We start from the raw sequence: 21180 nt of genomic DNA on the forward strand, positions 1-21180 counted from the left end.
AAATCGTGTACAAAACGTCTATAACTATTTAGCATGTCTTAAACTGTCAATTAATAGTCAAATATAAATTTTATAAAAATCTAGGTCTACCGACTTACTGAAATTACAACCATCTTCACAAAGTGTTTTTTATAACATCTAGTATTAGATATTACATTAAAATATGGCATGTAACAAATCTAATAATTACGGAATATAAATTAGAGTCCATGCCGGGTTGTAAAAAATAGATCAATAAAAAAATTAGAGTCTAATATTGAAAATAGATTATAGATTCACTATCAGAGTTTTGTAAACTTTAATTGAGGGTGTCGTGAAATTATTTCCAATATAATAAAATCATACATATTTTATTTTAATAGTTATTTATAATTCATATTTTAAGAAAGATAACTAAAAAACCAGAAGTTATGAAATATAGTTAATATAAATAGGTACAAGATATACTATTATAGGGTGCCTCTGGATTTTAAGAAAATTCTTTAAGATGCTGTGAGTCGAAAACAGTTGAAACCTCTGGGATAGACTGTACTTATATTGTTATTGACATTATAGACGTATAATATTACAATAATTGGGTAATAATAATCTCGATCAGACAAAGAGAAAAGCAAAAAGTTCTTAAAATACAGCCAGTTTTAATCTCAATTACGAACACAACTTAATATTATATAATTATAATAATAGAGTACTTATTAGCATCAATAAAAACTATGTGTTTTTTTTTAAAACATTAATTGCAACAATTTAATCGGAATTTGTGTTCTAAACCACTTACAAATAATTGTTATAATTCTATTTCATAACAGAATTAGCAATATAAAAACCGAGTAGGTAAGTCGCACTGTTATAAATCTCGTGTGTAGTACTTTGTCATTAAGAAGGTAATTGTAATGAGGGGTGTATTGATTGTACACTGCAATGATCATCATTGCATATAAAAAATGATTCTAAACAAAACAAAATATTATACAACAACATAAAAGCGGCTTAGTGGGTAACGCTCTGTTGTACATAAGGAGTCTATAGAGTCACTATAATAGATGTGTTAAATTTGAATTCAATAATCATTGTTTACGAAAAACGACCCAGAACGAAGATGGTCCGTTAGCCTATCATATTACTAAATAAATTATATGATATCGTGATTAAAGTAATTTATTTTACTACTAAGCATTAATACCTACTACAGTAGGTAAAATTACTCTTTGGTAAAGAAATTGCATTTGAAAATGTTATTGTGGGTACACTACTATTATAATGTACTCTAAAAGTTAAGTACCCACAAATAAAAAGACTATAAATAACTCCAGAACAGCCAAAATAAATTGAAAATTTAAATTATGACTAGAAAAATAAATATTTGATGAAAAGTTAAAATATCTATTGTTATTTCTTTTGAAATGATAAGAAAAAAACTAAATCAATTTCATCGAAAACCGGTTTTGTGTAAATAACTGCCGTTTTTCGTTTTTCCTGAATATTTTTTAAAGTAGTTTGTGATTTTTGATATCTCAAAGTATCAACTTTATTTGATTTTCTATCAAAGCCAACTGTAAAGTTGAAGACTAATCATTTTTATTGCTGCAAAACGTGATGGACAGACAAAAAAAATATATTTTAATCAAACATAAAAGTAAAACGAAAACGCTCATTGCTTCGCTAAGAACCTTAAATAATAATTAAATATTAAGAAATAAAAATTTCATAATTTCTCCGAAAACATAATTGGTTCAAACGGGTAACAGTCCAATAGAATTTACTCCAACTACTCTAATTTTACTTTGCATTTGTGTTTGAACTTTTACGAATTTCACTCTTAATTTTTGAACTCGATAAAAATGGTTTTAAAGTTGAAATGGCAGTCTATGATCATAATAAATTAGGGTAAAGACTAAAGAAATCCTAAAATATGCACTTAAAAACCTGGCTATCGAACGATTGAGAACATTATACCTACCTTTTTGGCCGAACGATTGAGAACACTTAAAAATAACAAAGAACTTACCGCTGGCACCAAAAAAACCCAAAAAAGGATACGATTGAGAACGAATTTACGTGCAACGTTGCTATATCATTTATTATTTATCATTTAACAAATATTCTTGAAGAAAATCATATGTAATATAAATATGTTTAAAAATAAAAAAAATGTAGAATTATAAGAATATGCATTATATATTATGTAAAAAAAAGTAAAACATGTAGAATATTATAAAAATATGTATAAAAAATGTAATAAATATGTTATGAGTTTATGACAAATGAGTTACCTCTATGAATTAGTTAAAGCGGGATAGCATAATCCAACATACTCTAGATATTTTAATAAATTATTAGAACTTTTATTTGCTACATACCATACATAACATTCTTTGTCGTTCGATAGTCGATTATCGTGCTCAAATTATTGTTCGATTAAATTTGGCAACGTTGAAAATAAAATAAAAATATTGAGCGTTCTCAATCGTGTTACCAAAAATAACGTTCTCAATCGCATTTTACCGAAAAACCTTAAGAAATTACATTTAAAATTAATTTTCAATAATTTTGTTTATTATTAATAATTCATGGGTTCGTTAAAACTATGATAACCACTATAATATGAATGCATGGTTGTTGATATAAATCTAAATCTCACAAAAGTATAGAACTGAACGTTCATAACTTAGTCTTAACGTAAAACTTAATTATTTCTTAATCAACTATTTTTATGGCTGTATAAAATAAGATATATGCAAATCCTACAAATCCTCTGTCTTAATCGCATAGCTATTTAAAATTTAAATAGTCATTAATCTGAACAGTTTTAGGTGAATTGTTAATATTTTTAAGTGCATTATAATTTATAATACTTAATACCTATAAACCTATTCCATTTATCGTGCAACAGTTGTGTAATAATATTATATTGATAATAATATATCTGAACATTTTCGTAAGACTTATTCAGTTTTTCACATATTTTCTTTAAATTATAATATATAATATTTTTAAATAAACCTACATATAAATACCGTATTTAAATTTTTTGATATTTTTTGTATCAATGAGTGTTCTACATGGATTCAACCTAGCAAACGATAGTTATTAGTTATATATTATAATTTAAGGAAAATATGTGAAAAACCAAATAAGTCTTACGAAAATGTTCGAATAAGTGTACATAGGTAGGTATACTATCGTTTACTAGGTTTAATCCCTGTAGAACACTCATTGATACAAAAAATATCGAAAAATTTAAATAAGGTCTTTATATGTAGGTTTATTTAAAAATTACGAAATTCAATTTTGAATAATTGTATTAAAAAATATGTGGTGAGCATACTTTGTGAATCACCCTGTAGAATAATGTGTGTACATTTGTTATGGCATACCTATCTTAATATGTATTATAGGTACGCAATAAGAATGGTTAGAAATATTCCGTCGTAGCAGTCATCCATTAGACGTTACTCGTTCTGCACGAGTCATGACACACATATGTAAATCTTGGACTAAATTAATGGTATATACTGTAAACACAAAACCGACATAGGAAAGTATAGATATATTTGAAGTTGTTTCTACCACGTAAGTCCATTCATTTGTTTTATTTATATTGCTTGTAAGCGATGTGAAAAAAAATAAATGGATTTTATAAATAAGATCAGTACAAACAGTAAGCCTATAGTTAGTGTGTGATACACCTTTATCATCGTATTAAGATGGTAAGTTACTAGTAAATGTAACTTAGTAAACTAAAAAAATGTCTCGTCTATTAATTAATTTCACTATTCATAAATAATATTGTTCGTCTACCACAGTAATTGAAACGCACCATATTATGTTGTCTCTGTATTTTACTGAGAATGTACGACGTAGCAAATTTGTGTGTGTTCAGAAGTTTCAATCAGTGCAGTAACCTTTAATAATAAAGTGAGTTGACGTATTTTCAAACTTAAAGGGATTTATCTGAGTTTTTTCAAGGTATTTTATTTTATATGTGAATTGTGAGAGTATCTATATTTTAATATTTTACATATAATATTCATAAAATCATAATAGTCATAAGTTATGACTCATAACCTATTTATAGATTTAAGCATCGTAAAAACCGGGTTCAAACTTGGATAATTATATTACCATCTATAAATGTAATAATAATATGTTTAAAATATTTCTATATACATATATTATCAAAGGATACTATACACAAATCAGAACTGCTGAACACAAATTTGTCTTGTCGTACATTTACATTTTCCCCTGTAACCAAAAATTTTTTTTTTATAAATTAGAAAATTGTAAAATTTGAAAAAATAATTATTTAATAATAAGCACAAATGGTTTAAGAATTAGATAGAAAAGATAAAATAATATAATATATAAAGTAACAAACAATAAGTCAAGACAACGTTTTTAAAATTACAATACATTTTGCTAGTTAGGTATACTCTAATAGGTAAGGTAAGTGTCTAATTAAGTGAAGTATCTTTCACATATAATACCTAGGTATTATATTATTTAATATTTTATATACACTCACAACCTGATTAGGATGGCGCTACACAAGGCATTATTTTTTGTCTTCGTCTTACAAGATGTGCGTATAACTTAGCAAATCTACACTCTGCAGATAACGTTTAGAGCTTCGATACCTAGCTTAAAAGTTATAGTAAATCAACCTATCATCAAACTTGATGGTAAAAATATTATCTGTGTTTTTCAGTCTTGTTTTTTAGGATAGTTCAATTTTTACCAAGTTGTGTATAGGTATATAGCATAGCGTAAATTAAAACGGCTCACAACCCACTTAAAAAATGAATTATCGTAAAAACTTGCATACAAACACAATTTATTATAATGTTCTTACCATCAAGTTTTTTAATAGGTCAATTCACTCCAAATTTTAAACAAAGAAGAGATTTATAATTTTATGAGCTTAAATTTGGTATGTTATACACTTTATGACGAGATCAACAAATGCTTCAGTAGCGTCTTCATAAGAACTTAAACATCGTAAACATCCCAGAGTGAAATCACGAATAATATTCTTAACAATGCCCATGATTATTATTAGTAACCATTACTTACTATACAAAATTGGGAACACAAATTTGTCATGTGAGTAATACGTCTCCATACAGAGTTGAACGCGTTACCTCGTGACGATGATTTTAAAATTACAATCCATTTTGTTTATTATATTATATGACATATTATCTTTCACAACTTTTATATTCCAATAGGCTCGTTTTATGATTATAAACCTACAGTAGTTAAAGCAAGTTCCTATATATTATATTACAGTTTCTTATTTATATTTTAGTGGAAATGTTTGATTTTTAACTATTTCGAAAAATGTACCCTTCGCATTTCAAGCACGAGTGTGTACCTTCATTTAAAATATTATAGTCTAGATATGTTTTTAGTTGTAGTTTCTTAGAAAACCAGTCGATATTTCATATCACACCATGCGTATTGTAACCATATCCCGTTTTTATTATATTTATATATTTTTGTGGACATTATATAAATCAATATCATATATATATATATATATATATATATATATATATATTTTAAAAGAAATCTAAGCAAAATAAAAATCGTCCACTTCGCGAGAATAAAATAAAAGTTTATTGCCATCAAACGTATTATAAAGGTAAGTCAAAATGTAGACATATATTTTATTGTAAAAATGTTTATGCACTAAAACATTAATGAATAATAAATATGCACGTACTTATGCACTAAAAAAAAGTTAAGTATGCATGAATAAATTGAAAAATATGCATTAAAATGTTTATATCTTAATTATTTAATGAAAATTTAAGAAGGTGTATAAAAAATATATAATTATTAAATATAATTACAACTTACAAGTATGTATAACCGTATAGGTACATATATAGATTACATAAAAAAGTCCTAATTGGGAGTGTAGAATTTAATAAGAATAACAAATGATGGACATGATTGTTACAATCGAATAGCTTTATCGAATCATCAATGATGTAGGTATATCTCTGAATAGCAATATAGAATTCATGACAAAAAATATAAGCGATATTTTTTGTATATTTTATATAAAATATACCGATATACAAACTATATTAAATTCAATTTCAGTTAATAAATATTTTGTTTTAACAACCAATAAGTGATTAAAATATGCACTTAATTATAAATATAAGGATGAAAATATTTAAAAAATATATAGTCTAGAACAAGATGGTTCTAAAATTTTGAAAAAAAAAAAATTTGAAAAAAGTCAATAGTTTTTGAAATAATGAGTGTTGTTTGATTAAAGAATCCCCCTGTACATTTCGAAAAAAATGTAAATTATATTATCAATACACTGTATTGTAAATACATTATTTTTATATTTTAATATACATATAATGAAACAAATTTCTATCAAAAATACATTGAATAGAATCGCCTAAAACCCAATGCAAAATGGTAAACACCCTAATCCTATATCACATTATATATAATAATGTTTTTAGGTACAGCATTTATAATACGCAATGCACATTCATGTTATAATATTACATTTTACTTATCCTAAATATAATATATAGAGCAGCGGTTCATAAAAAAATAATCATCATCATCTGCAAAATGAAAATATTAACGAACTTACGGAATTTTTTTTGTTTCTATATGTAGAGTATATTATTATTATATAACGATGCTTTTTTGAACAATAAAAATAGTATCTAACAATACACTATTATACAACACTGAAAAATTTTAAATTACGTTTCGTGAAGAAAAAATCAATTTCGATTTTTGATGTCTTATAAATCGATTTTATTGAAATTTTTACATAAGAGTATAAGAATTCCGAAAAGTTTGTAATATTATATATATATATATATATATATATATATATATATATATATATATATATATATATAAAGCGTAAATAATATGACGTGTGAGTACAATAAATGTAATATACATATACCTATAATGATCAACGTTCGAAGTAAAAAAAATTATTTTATTTTTTAATTTACCGTACTTATATTATATGATTCGACTTGCAGAAAATTGAATTTTCAGAATAAACATTATTTTCGCGTGTACTACCGATGATGGCATACATTTTTTGCCACGAGATGAATGTCGATGATGATATAAGTGAGTAAATACAGTAACGCTATAATACGCGTCTCACAAAAGTGAAAAATATGATATAAGATGAAATAAAAAATGGGGTGCGTCACGGTGGGTAGTTCGTGGTAATACAGTGGTATTAAATTCGAGTGAAAAACGTAAAACCTGCAGCACGAGAATAAAACTTTTCGTCGTCGACCGTCGGTAAAATGGCGCTAAACTGTGTGTAAAAATAAAAATTTACATAAAAGCGTTTACATAGATTCGAATCAATTCATGTTCGAGAGCACCCGAGTTTATAGGAGAGCTTTAAAAATTCTCATTGCAATATATGTCATAGGACGTATTATATAGGTACTCTGTTCAGCAAGATGACACGCCGCGCGCCGAACAAAACTGGTTCAATAACGCAACATCTCGCCATGTGACAAACTGGTTTCGATAACATATTGTGTCACGGGGGCATGCTCAGATCGGTGTGTTCTCTTGCTGAGCAGAGTATATAATACCTGGTAGGTGCATGATATTATTACATATTATAATATGATAAATGCAGCAGAAATACTAAATATACGGAGTGCTCACCACAACAATATTTCTTGAAAATCACTTATGAAGGTATACGCTTTTGGCATGGGCTGATTATACAAGGTAGTGATTAATGCCCAACCAGACACACCCCCTTTTTCCTCCTCTAGTTATTCAAAACATGATCCTTGGAATTTTTGATCATACTTAGAGATAATATTTTAAAATTTTTGAGATTGTTTTGTATTATGTTTACGTATACAACATAAAAATGTATAATATAACATATTAAAAAAATATAGGCAAACAGACCGTCTAAATCGTGTTTCGTATATTATAATGATTTATCAATAAATTTAAATTCAACACATCCGTTACAGTTATCTTCTATCAATGACTAAGTAAAATAGACACATTTTGTTACCTACCTCAATAATATAATTACCTCTATGGATTATAATATCATACGATTAACGTAAATCCGATTCAACTATTATTTATTGGATACCTATAAAATAGAAATAGGTATTTGTTGAAAAAATCAAATTTAATTACTATTCCGCTATATATCTTCAATAAGTTAAATTGAATGATATTTTGAAGGAAACTGCAGTTTGTAATTATTAGGTGATGGCAAATTTAGCGTGAAAAAAAATTAGTCTTAAAAACTTAATATTTTAAAAATATAAAATATACGACAAGCGTATTTTAGCGAATCGCTCTATATCGTACGTATATGATTTTAAGATATTTCAAATAGTGGCTCGCCTATATGGGAACGGCGAATAAGGGGATGCATCGTGAATAATAGTAGTAGGTACGACGGAATAAGATTGAATAAATATGGCGAAGAAAAAACACATAATATATACATCTATATTATATAAAACGAAATCTGTCAGAATATAAAATTAGAAACGGGGAAAAAAGAGAAACTAAATGTAAACAAACACATGAGAATAATTCGAGTGGTAAGTGTGAAAACGCAAAAGAAAATTGAGCTCAAACATTTTGTTATTACAAAATATATGATGGCACGATAAAGGTGTGTTATTTACAAATTTACAAGAATATAATAATATAATCTTAAATAAATATTACAATATATTTATAGGTAGTTTCTATGTCGATCAAATGACAACTTCTAAACACACTTCTACTATAAAATATTAATATTATATTAATGAAAGCTGAACGCGAGAATAATAATAATATCGATTATTGCGCACGTTTTATACCATGATGATATCGACACCGTGTATATAGCTTTTCAAGCCTGCAGATTCCGTTATGTCGTTTGTCGTGTAGTGGCGTGTCTATGGACTAGGTAGTATTGTGATTGGACACTACCATTTTCAATACCATGTAATAACCACATTACCACCAAGTATACCAAGAAGCAAGGATTTACAAATTGACTACAACCCAAATTTAAAATTATATGATTTGTTACCAGTAAGGACCGAAATTACTACGCCTTAAACGATACGCGACACGTGAGGTAGCTATGAATGCGCCTTTACTGTTGCCGTAAAGATCAGTTTTAACTTTTAAATATTGGTAGGTATAAATGTATATATAATAAATATTTATTTTTTTAAACAAAGAGTAAGTATAATCTAATCATTATAATATTATTAAAATTATTATTTATTACATACTTTGCGTATATTTTAATATTCTTCTTCTTTTTCTCTTGCGATTCTTTAGTAATTTTGCCACCATCGATACTGTTCTCCGATCTTCCTGATTCTGGATTCAATCTTCCTAATTATAAAAATCAGTTTTAAAGATTCACAACAAACTTGAATATATTTCAATTTTTTTAGCTCAGTGTTGTATAGGTCCCCGTATCATTTATTACTTACTAATTATTAAGTATCACGTATAAAAATAATATATTATAATACTCATTTGTTAAATTTGTTTCGGAATGAATCGTATTCGAGTTCGAATTAGAAAAAAAAAATCACAGTTGGTTGTAAATTGGATTTCAATTATATTATATTGTGTATAATCCATAAGAATATACTATTTAGGTATAGAAAGAGGCTACATTGTTCGGAAACGAAAGCTGTACAAAACTACAATGAGATTCGTTTTATATATATACAGAGTGTCCCACAGAGATCTGACATTCTAACAAATAAAATAACTTTTGTTCTAATCAATATAAAAAAAAATTGTTTTTAAATATAATTCATAGACATTCGCGCTACATTTTTTATTTTTTAATACTGAAAATAAAAAACTTAAAAATTGATAAAATTTTTTTTCGTAATATTCAATATAGCCAATTTGTAAATCTGATTTTTAGATAAATGTATATGGTAAAAACACTTGTTTAAGTGAAATGGCTGATTTTTTACAATTTTTTTAAATATCAATATTTTCGTTAAGTAAATTACGATCTAGTTTATGTTAGAAACCTTGTAATTTCAAATAATAATAAAGTTTTTTAAAAATATTTTATAAGAACATTTTTAAATAAGTGCATGTTAAAATCTAATTATTTTTTTTATTGTATTTATTTTAATAATATGTGATGTATAAACTATAATTTACTATAATTTACCTAACGAAAATATTGATATTTAAAAAAAATTGTAAAAAATCAGCCATTTGACTTAAATAAGTGTTTTTATCATATACATTTTTCTGAAAATCAAATTTACAAATTGGCTATATTGAATATTTCGAAAAAAAAATTTATCAATTTTTAAGTTTTTTATTTTCAGTATTAAAAAATAAAAAATGGGTTCTAAAAATGTAGCGCAAATGTCTATGGATTATATTTAAAAGAAATTTTTAAAAAATATTGATTAGAACAAAAGTTATTTCATTTGCAGAATGTCAGATCTCTTGTCCCAAAGATGGGTGTCCCAACCCTGTATATATATTTTTTTTTTGTAAGGATTAATCCGTGGCAACATACTAGCCCATTTGGGTATGGATTGGTACGGTAGGGGTTATTTTTGTATATTTGTCTGTAGGTTTTGAGTGGCTGGGGTTAAAACACTTGTTTGTGTATGCGTGGCAAGAATTTGGTAAAAATCCCGTGTGGTCACCCATCCGGGAGCTAGCAACTACGGCCGGTACGTACGCTCAGTGCGTTTCCGCAGATTGAGCGTGTGAGCGCGCCTCACCAAGCCACTATATATATTTATTAATAATAAATTATTATACTTTAATTGAAAAAACCCATTCAAAATTTTATGAATCGCATACTTTATATTATGTATAATGTATATAATACGTAATGATAAAATACGATAAGTAATCGTCGATATTTAAAAAACAAAATAATAATAATAAAAAGTTAATCAACCATAATTGTATTTTCGACTGTTACGATTAGTAATAATTTAATTTGCGTTAACATTTTTCAAAATTTAAAAATATTCTCATATTATACTTTTGTTACTAACGCAAATAATTTTTATTTATTTTTTTTTATAAGTATAAAAATGTTTTTAAATTTTAGATATTATTCAGTTTAAATCTTGCGGGAAGAAAAACATTTACAGTAAAAAATTCCGTAAGAACTAAGAAGACAATATACTTATGATATTATAGTGAACAATGATATTATTCTAGGTCAGCTTTTCACGAATTAACGTAAAAAGTTGTAAGTTTCTAGTTCGACACTTGTTTGACTTCGTTTTTATATTGCTTAATAAGATTAATGAGATAATGATAAGAATATTATAAACGGAGTAATTTTGTGACCAAAGTTTAAAGGAATTATTTTATATGCTGCAAATTATTATGATTATATTAACGACACATTTCTGAGGGTAAATGTTTCTTCCCATGTTTCCTATTCACCTTTTAACATAATGCATAATAGGTACAAGGTACATGTATAAGGAAAAAACATTTTTATAACACAAGTTTAAGTACGTCTGGTATAAGTTGTATAATTTTAATAGTTTTTAATCATTTTAGCGTCTGGATTAAAGTTTAATGCATTTGATATTAAATAATATATTATAATATTGTGATAAGTCATAATCAAAATTCAAAAACAGTTGTATCGTTATTTCGATAGGATAAGTGCTTATTTCATATTATTGTTACACTAAATAATAGAACTCGTATTTTTTACTTAAGTTGATAATTCAAAGATAGTATTAATTATTATAAATTGTATTATATTATAATATATTTTAATGGATATATAATATATACAATAATAATACAAAATATTTATCATACCCGGAAGAAATTCTAAAAATATATATAATAACAATATTTTGAATGAGATGTTTGAAATTGTTTTTGTTTTTAAATTGAGAGACTGAAAAAACACTTAATACTTGATCAAAATGAATGGGAAAAGTTAAAAAATACTTAGCGTGACTCTTCAAAGTTCAAATTGACATTTAAGTAGATATTAAGACTTGCAAAATTATGAAAAATGACTTGTTATTAAATTTTCGTTTAAGTTACATCCTATATCCACGTTTTTATAAACTTAAAACTCTACTGCATATATATACAGTTAAATGTATTATTGTATACAGACATTATACATAATATATTTCTATATACCTACAACGTTATATGGTTATAAATGCAAATAAAAGTATAAAACTTTAACAATGTACCTGAGTCCGAATGCCGTTCCATCACAAAAAGTAAGTGCCCTCCATCCGTTCACTTGTTATTTTTTTTAAATCATATAAAATACTATCCTCACCTCTTTCAATTTATAAATATTACATGACACCATAATGTTATTAACTATAAAACCAATACAATAAGGTTATGTAGGACCCTTCATCATCCCACTAGAATGCCTAGCTAGGTTAGGTTATTTATTATTAAATTATTAAATTATTTTTACGGAACTTATAACTCAGTACTGGTCCTGTTTAATATAAAACGTCCAAATTTGCTGCTTTTTTCTTTAAAAATTATTCAATGCTATTACCTATTGCTTAATTATAACACACTCAAACTAATAAAATCAGAATTTAAATACTGTTTAGTAGTTAATATCGATGATATTATGAATGTTACAAAAAAAATATTTATCTATGCTCATTTTAAGTTTCAAATTATATTATTTTATTGAAAATAATAATACAATGAAGTATTTTGTGAAGTATACCAAGCATATACAAATATATATTTATGTTATTTTTTCTTTTGTTAACTACATTTTTCACAAGGCCATTTTCCGCAATTCTCATAATATTTATTATATTGTTACCATTGTTGTTCTGATAATATTGATATCGAAATTCCAAACAGAATATTTTGTGAAGTTGTACCAATACATATACAATAAGTGTTTAAAATTTTGATAAGCGTAATAATAAAATGCAATACCTCGCAAAATATTGATCCACAAATTCACTTGTCTCAAATTTAAGCATTTCTATCTATAAAAAACAATTATCCGAAATTTGATTTGTATAGATCAAAAAATATTTAGAAAAAAAAATCTAGCTTATTATAAGAGGAATTAAATATACATATTATTATCATTAAAAAAAGTAAAATATTTAAAAATCATAAAAATATATTATTAATTTTTAGAAAAGTTGTTGTATTTTAACGACTTGAAACAATGTAAAAATGTTAACAATTTTTGAAATGATGATGAATAAACGCAATTTTACATTAAATGGATATATTAGTATAATACATTAGTCGCATATCGTATAATCGTTTATTATTGGAAACCTCAGTCAACAGAATTCGTATAGGACATACATCGCTAACTCACCAGTATCTGATGAAGAAGGAAGACCCACCCCTATGTGCCAGCTGCGGTACTCCTCTCTCAATCAAACACATCATAACTGAATGCCTCTCATACGAAACGGATAGACGGGAAGCAGGCATCTCAAACATCCTGTAAGAAGCCCTCCACCCAGACAACATAAGACAAATTATAACCTTTATTACTAAGTCCAACCTTATCAATAGTATTTAATATGTAACTTATATAACATGTAAATAATTTAGAGTTAAATTCATAGTTGCCAATGGCCATAGTTTCCGAGGCTTAATTCAAATAAAAAAATCGTGTATTATTAAATCATTACACATTATTAATATTATTCCCTATTTGTATTAATACAATATTGTATACGCCTGACATACCCTTTCAAAAAATGACTTGATGTGTTGGCGTATCACGCGCAGATGCACTGTTTGCATAGAACGCACCACAAGTGTACTGGTAAAGACCGGATTTTATGATGAATTATCGAAACTATTGACTGCAATCCAAAATAAAATAATTTACCGAGAAGATCTTGATAGTATTCCAATATAGCCTGAGTATAGTCTACACGTACATAGTGGCACGCGGTGGTAAACTCGGTTCGGAAATTCATAAAATTCATGCTGCCTTTGTTTGTCAGCTGATACTTCGCGGTACGATATTAAATTATTATTCAGCTGGAATCGATCATTAATATATACAGATTTTAAAAATTTTGTGTGAAAGTGATTATTAAGTGATTGTCGAAAAGGGTATAAATACCGGACACTTTCGACAATCTAGTCAGTCCACTTCAAGCCTTCAAACCGTCTACACTACCAACGATTCAGTTTAGTTCAGACTATCGAAGACCCGGACCACACAACAACATTAGCAGCCCAACGACGATACGCCGCTCCACGGATTCGAGCATAGTCCGACCGACGAACACCAATGCAAACCACCGCTCCACGGCGTGTATCAGTGCCGCGGCCAACAGAACAGTCCGGATTTCAATAAAACGGCCCTTTTCAGGGTCACACTTTCACCACCCAGGGCACTTATTTAAGTTGACCTTCCCGAGCCAGGTTCGTCGTCGGGGTACCACTTACCTAAGTTTGTACCGACGACGGCCGGCTCCCAAGCCCAATATTTGTAAAATTAAACAAATCTAAAATCATATTGTATTGATAGAGTCCGGTAACTACCCCAAGCGCCCCAGATTGTGTCGACCCACTTATATAAGTCTGGTCGACACAAATCGACGCTTTACTCACCCTTACATTGTATATATATATATATATATTATAAATAGAAAATAGAAAATAGAGAGATACCTAATTACCAAAAAACCAAAGTCTAACATTTATTTAAGACACGGGCCGTCCATCCGGGCGAACCGTTTCAAGTGTTTCAACCTGCACTAGTCCTGCGAAATTAACCGGACGGATAACTCTACTGCAGGGAGCCGCCTGCCCATCTGACATTTCTGTTACTGCAATTATGTCATAAAAATTATTAATTTGTTGTACATAAATTTGAAAAAAAAGCATCTGAAATTTATACTTATATTACGTGCCTGCTGTATTATGTATTCTTTAATTGGATATAATTTATATGCCCTTATGTCCTTATATCCCAACCTAATAAAGGCTACAAATGCGCCGTGTTAATAAACAATATGTATTAAAATATTATATAGGTATACTAAACTTTGGAAAAAGTCGTTGATCTGCAATTGAGTAATCGAGAAGATTCTTGATTTGTGACCTATCATCACTAATCTCGCTGCGCATCACATTATTATAATATAATATAAGGGTTGTCATAATTTGTCAAGTCGTACACAGAAAGTGGTTTGATTGTGTGGTGTGGGGGGAGGGTGTTGCAACCGATTGTGTGGCTGCGGCTGTGTTTCCTGACGTCGTCGGTGGCGGGGCTGAGAAATTACACAATCGTCATCACTATTGTTTTTATCTCCGTCAATGACTTACGCGAGGAGGCTTAACGTTATCAGATTTTCAGCGTTAATTATGACTTACTGACGATTCATAAAGTTTGAAAAAAAAACAACTCAAAAGCCAAAATTACGATTCGACAACAGGGATTTCAACGATAGGGGAGAGGGAGCCTTAGATGGGTTTTTAATTAATTAGAAAATCTAGATTGATGGCTGGGTTATAGTTAGGACTTCCACGCCGTCTGCAGATCAGTGGTTGCTTTAAATGATAGGAGATGCCTACTGCAAGCTCGCTGTGTGATGATTTCAATTATTTTACTGCATGTAAACACCACGCGAATGGCGAAAGTCTTTATAATTCTGTACATTCAAATTAAGAGCTACATCAACGAATTTATATGTTTTAGAGTACATATATAGTGTAACAATGTGGTGAACTGGTGACTGATGTTGCGAAAAGTTTCAAGTTTAATAACTATATTATTGTCTTAAAGTTCTGCGTATATGTTGTTTTCTAGTCAAATAGATTATACGGAATACACAATGACTTTGAATTCGTCTGTGGTGTATATAAAATAAATACATTTTTCAATATGAAATAAAGTTTAGCAAATTATATTTTCGAGAGTTTTGCGAACTGCAGCGCAGTTTACAGATCAACTAAACACAGGAACTGGTCTGTGTTCAAAACGTTGTTACCTAACTGTGACTTATATATAATAATATTCATAGGTCCGAATTTATAATGTATGGTCATTGCTATTTTTATTTCATAAAATAGACATTTTATATACATTTATATGCATCATGTTGCCGTTACGTCCATAATATTGAACTAACGCCATATTGGCACCGACATTTGACTTTTGGAAATGAGGAAGGCGAAGTCCATTAATATATAATACATAGGTTTATATATAGGTCTAACTAATGTAATGTTAACTATCTTTTAAGGACCATATACTTTATATTAGAAATAAAGCGTCGACAAAACTAGATATTTTAAAACAAACATGTCGAAACTTTAGAGATGAATCTGCATTAAAAATATACTACTCACTAATCCGTTCATATTTTGATTATGTCCTCCTAATCTGGCATCCATATTTAGTAACACAAATCCAAGATTTAAACAAAACTCAAAATAATTTTATCAGATTTTTATGTTATTAATGTTTTGTTTATAGAGCACTCCGTTCTGATTATAATGTTACAATTCGGTTTTTTAATATGCAATCACTAGAATAACGATTTATTCAAATTAAATTAAAATTTTTATTCAAATTATTAAATAATATGATTTATTGCCCGGAATTACTGCAAAATATAAATTTTAAAATAAATTCAATAAACCACCGATCTGTAAATTTATTCTTCATAAAACATTCAACTATAAACTATATGCGAAATTATCCATCCAATATTTTAATATCCACAGGCAACTCTATAAAAAATATTGATTTTTTTGTAATTCTTTAAATACTTTTATGGCGAATGTTTTAAGAAATAAATAACAAATTAGGCATTAGAAACAATATTAACATCTCGTTTTTATTTCATTATATTTTTTTATTATATAAATTTAAATATTTTAATGTACGATATTATTAATACCTATTTGTCCTTAAAATTTTAAGTTATTTTAGATTCTGAACGAAGTGATGAATGTATTGATTTTACAATGATGTGTGTGTGTTTTTTTTGTGTCTGTGTACAGCATAACTAGACGAAATAATGCTTCAATTTCAAATTTTGGGGGTGGTTTCTGATGTAAAAGTGAATATCCTTGGTGCATTATACAGGATGTCCCGTGAGGATTTACCCATTGCGATATCTCCCGAAATAATGGTGATATCGAAATTTTGGTCTTGTAATACGGCTCACAGGGATAAGAACTAAAAATTTTTCATATTTTAATATATTTTAATGTTTTGGTAGAAAAGTTAAAAAATATATTTTTTTATTTAATTATTTAAAAAAAATTAAAGATAGCCATTTTGTTGAGTTTATTTTTCTGAAAATATTGACGTTTCAAAATTTTATTTTCATGAATTTCCTGATTTTTAATATTTTTTTTAGTTTCGAGAAAAATTGCGAATTATTTTACACCGTACTGTTATCAAACATGTAACCTGCCGAGTCACGCGCATTCCCATACGGCCGGCCGAATACTTTCCGTGTACCTCTAATAGTTAAAAATTTATAATCATATTTTATTTCTTCAAAACTAGAAAAAATATTAAAAATCAGGAAATTAATGAAAATAAAATTTTGAAACGTCAATATTTTCAGAAAAATAAACTCTACAAAATGACTATCTTTAATTTTTTGGAAATAATTAAATAAAAAAAATATATTTTTTAACTTTTTTACCCAAACATTAAAATAAATTTAAAAATTAAATAATTGTAGTTCTTATCCCTGTAAATCTTATTATAAAACCAGAATTTTGATATCTCCATTATTTCGTTAGATATCGCAATGGGTAAATCCTAGCGGGACACCCTGTAGAGGTCAAGAGTAAACATTCTCCAACAGTTTTCAAAAAAAAGCAAGGACCATTAAAAATAAAATTGATCGACTCCATATTACATCCGATTCACTTTTTAGAGATGATTGTTTATCATCGGAGAGGTTTAGGTTCCGCGAAGCGTTGATAATTCGAACGAGCCGATATACATATAATATCTATACCACCCACACTTCTATACCATAACGTTTGCTACGTTTCACTGACGTGACTTACGTAGTTTTGGGGATCATGGTAAACATTTCAGAAACTATAGTAGTCACTTCAACCTCTTTTCGAGCGAAACAATACAAATTCGATGAGGTAAGCGAGCATTGTGTTGAATGAGTGGTTATGGCTGAAGGGGTGCAAATCCCATTAGTAATATATTTAATATGTGCCCAAAATGAATATAACCACGAAAAAGTGTTCTTTAATGAGAAATATTTGTGACACGTTTATTACATGTTATATGTTATATTATAATAAGTCTGCATTATGGTTTTATTTTCAAATTATGTCTCGTACATGCATTTCTATTCAAATAGAAATAATAATTATATAGGTACAAAAAGGAAACAAAATCGTATGTGTTCAACCGTCAGTCATTATGTGAATAAACCTTATTATATATTTATAGTTAAATAATATATTTATTATGTACATATTATATGCGTTACATTATACACGTTAAACCCCTTCAAACAAACATGTCAATCGAGGTGAAAATTGAATTGAATTTTAAATTGTCTTAATATTATTGTGCAGTTTATCGATTATACGTCAGAAACGTATTTGATACACATTTTACACGGTAAACTCTTGGGTTTAGGGTGGTGCGGATTTATATGTTTTTACATATTATTATTGAGTATAATTATACAGTCTTACTACAGCAAACTTGTGAACCATTCATTGTACACTGATTTCACAGAAAAAAGTTTTCTTTTGCATATTTGAGAATATTTCATCTTTTATAGAATATTCAGCATGTTTAGCATATTATTTTAAAATGTTTGGGTCATTTTGAGAAAAATGCTGATAACGGTTTCGGTTTTAGATTAAAATACTGGTATCCAATTTTTTTCGGTTTCGTTTTCGATTTTGATTTCGGTTTTTTAACGGTTTATACCGATTTCTGAAACCGGTTTTGAAATCGGTTTCAAGCTCTGCTTATGAGTATAAGCCACCTAAAGTTAAAAAAGTTCAGTAATGAAAGTTATTGAAAATGTCAGATAGTCTTTCTTGTGTTGTTAATGGTTTCAAATGTTTCGATAAAACACACTGAACGGACCTAGTAATGGTAATACGATTTATTCGATCCATCTCAGAATAAGAAAAAGAACCAATCATATTATGTAATATTGTCAGCTAAATGTATTTATAATTTACATTAAAAAAATAAGAAATGCTGTTAACGTACGGTGTACACACTCACAACGTGGTCTAGACCTGAAGACATATTACAATATACAGGGTGATCCATTTAAGTGGGTACACTAATTATCTCGAAAAGTATTAACTTTTTTTGAATTTTTTTTTTTTTAAACTTCTAGGTTTATGTTTTTCTAAAACCGTATAATATTTTAATTTTTTTCACCCTTATATTTATTAGTGAAACCACTATCAACTTTTGATTTTCAAATGGTAACATATAATAAAAATATCATGAATTAATAATCCCATTTTTATTGTGAATTTACGCGTTAACATTTTTATTTTTCAATGATTCGTTTGCGAGATACAGCTCCTCAAAGTATTGGTGGTTGAAAGTCGGTACCGCTGGAAAATTTTAATTTGTAAAGCCCAGAAGCTATAACTGATAAATTCGATACCGTTCGAACTAACTACCTAAGGTACCTAACATTAAACATATTGATAATTGTTGTGCTTTGAACCTCATTAATTGAATGTCGAGCTATTAGTGCTATTACACCTTTATGCTAATTTAAACATTAAAGCTACGTTTTGTTGACCTTGACTGTCGCACCAAATCCCCTCCATAATCAATATTACCATAGAACAATAATAATCGTATTACAATTTACAATTACCGATATTTGGCGATACCTTTATCATTATTTATAATTATCTATGATGACCAAGGTGTATTGATAAGGTGTCGTCACTCTGGACCCCTATACGTATTACGTATACACTCTTGATTGAAAATATTACCACAGTTCTATAGTCACCAGAGCGCGCTTCCTGTCCTATGAAGGCCTATGTATTCATACTTTTAAATGCAAAATGTCTTAAAAATTACGAATTATAATGCTATTTTTTTTTAAATTGAAGTTTAGTATTTACTAAAACAATGAATCATAATAAGTTTTTTTTTATTGAGTTGGCATAATAAATTGGAGCCTGTAATTATACATTAAATTTGCATTTTAATCATTTGCAATATTTTTTATCGAGTAGACATCAACTATAAAATATGATGTATAATTTAGTCACTTATTCTTTGGATATTTGCATCCTTCTTAAAATCTTTAAATTAAATTAAATCTATTATGATTCTGCTCCTAATTTTAATAGTAGTCTGGTATAGTGAAGTATTATTTTCTAGTGCTCATAAAAAACTCTAAAAACATGTTTAAAATATTTTGCATATTTTTTTACATGATTAGGTATATTATTATTATTTATATTTTAATATTATTCAATAATAGTTATCTTATAAACATCAAACTAATTTTGAAAAATTGTTTAGTTTTTTTGGTGTTTTCTTGTTTTTAACAACTTGCTCATTTTTTCTTTTGCAAGTGAATATCATTCTTGACATATTGCATTATGATATATTTGGTTAATATTTGACTGTGTAATGAGCAACCAACCTTTTTCAAAAATTTTGTCTGTATAATATATTTCTTTAATAACTACAAATTATGTTTGAAAAATAAACAGTGAAAAATGAATAAGAAGTTTTTAAATTAAAATGCAACATTACAAACATGATCTTTTACCGGGACATCTAGTTATATACATATTATTGTATATACATATTTAGATATTTTACAATATAATCTAGTACAGTGCTTCTCAAATTGTTTTGTCATGAGGCTCCCTAAATTTAATGTAAAACTGTCAAGGCCCTCTTAATCAAAATTATATATTGTTTTTTCTAAATTAGGTATATACCAAAATTACATGTACTATTTCACACAGATAAATTATTAAAATGTATAGTAAATTAATGTTTTAATATACTTTTGAAAAATATTAATAATAGTATTAAAATTTAAGTATTTAAACTTTTTCCATAAACGCTTAAAGTCTAAAGAAAATAAGCACTGATCTAGGATGACCATATAAATCTATCAACCATTTAGCATAAGGATATGTTTCTAT

General features: G+C 27.5%; 1 protein-coding gene across 2 annotated transcripts in view; it reads left to right on the plus strand.

The window, feature by feature from the left end:
• Positions 1-21180, plus strand: part of LOC149054380 (receptor-type tyrosine-protein phosphatase kappa-like) — a 208325-nt gene that overhangs the window by 64474 nt on the left and 122671 nt on the right. The gene's annotated exons all lie outside the window — the stretch shown is intronic.

Source organism: Diuraphis noxia, unplaced genomic scaffold (assembly GCF_037042655.1).
Source record: "Diuraphis noxia isolate RWA-SAM2 unplaced genomic scaffold, SU_Dnox_SAM2 contig0007, whole genome shotgun sequence".
NCBI lineage: Eukaryota > Metazoa > Arthropoda > Insecta > Hemiptera > Aphididae > Diuraphis > Diuraphis noxia.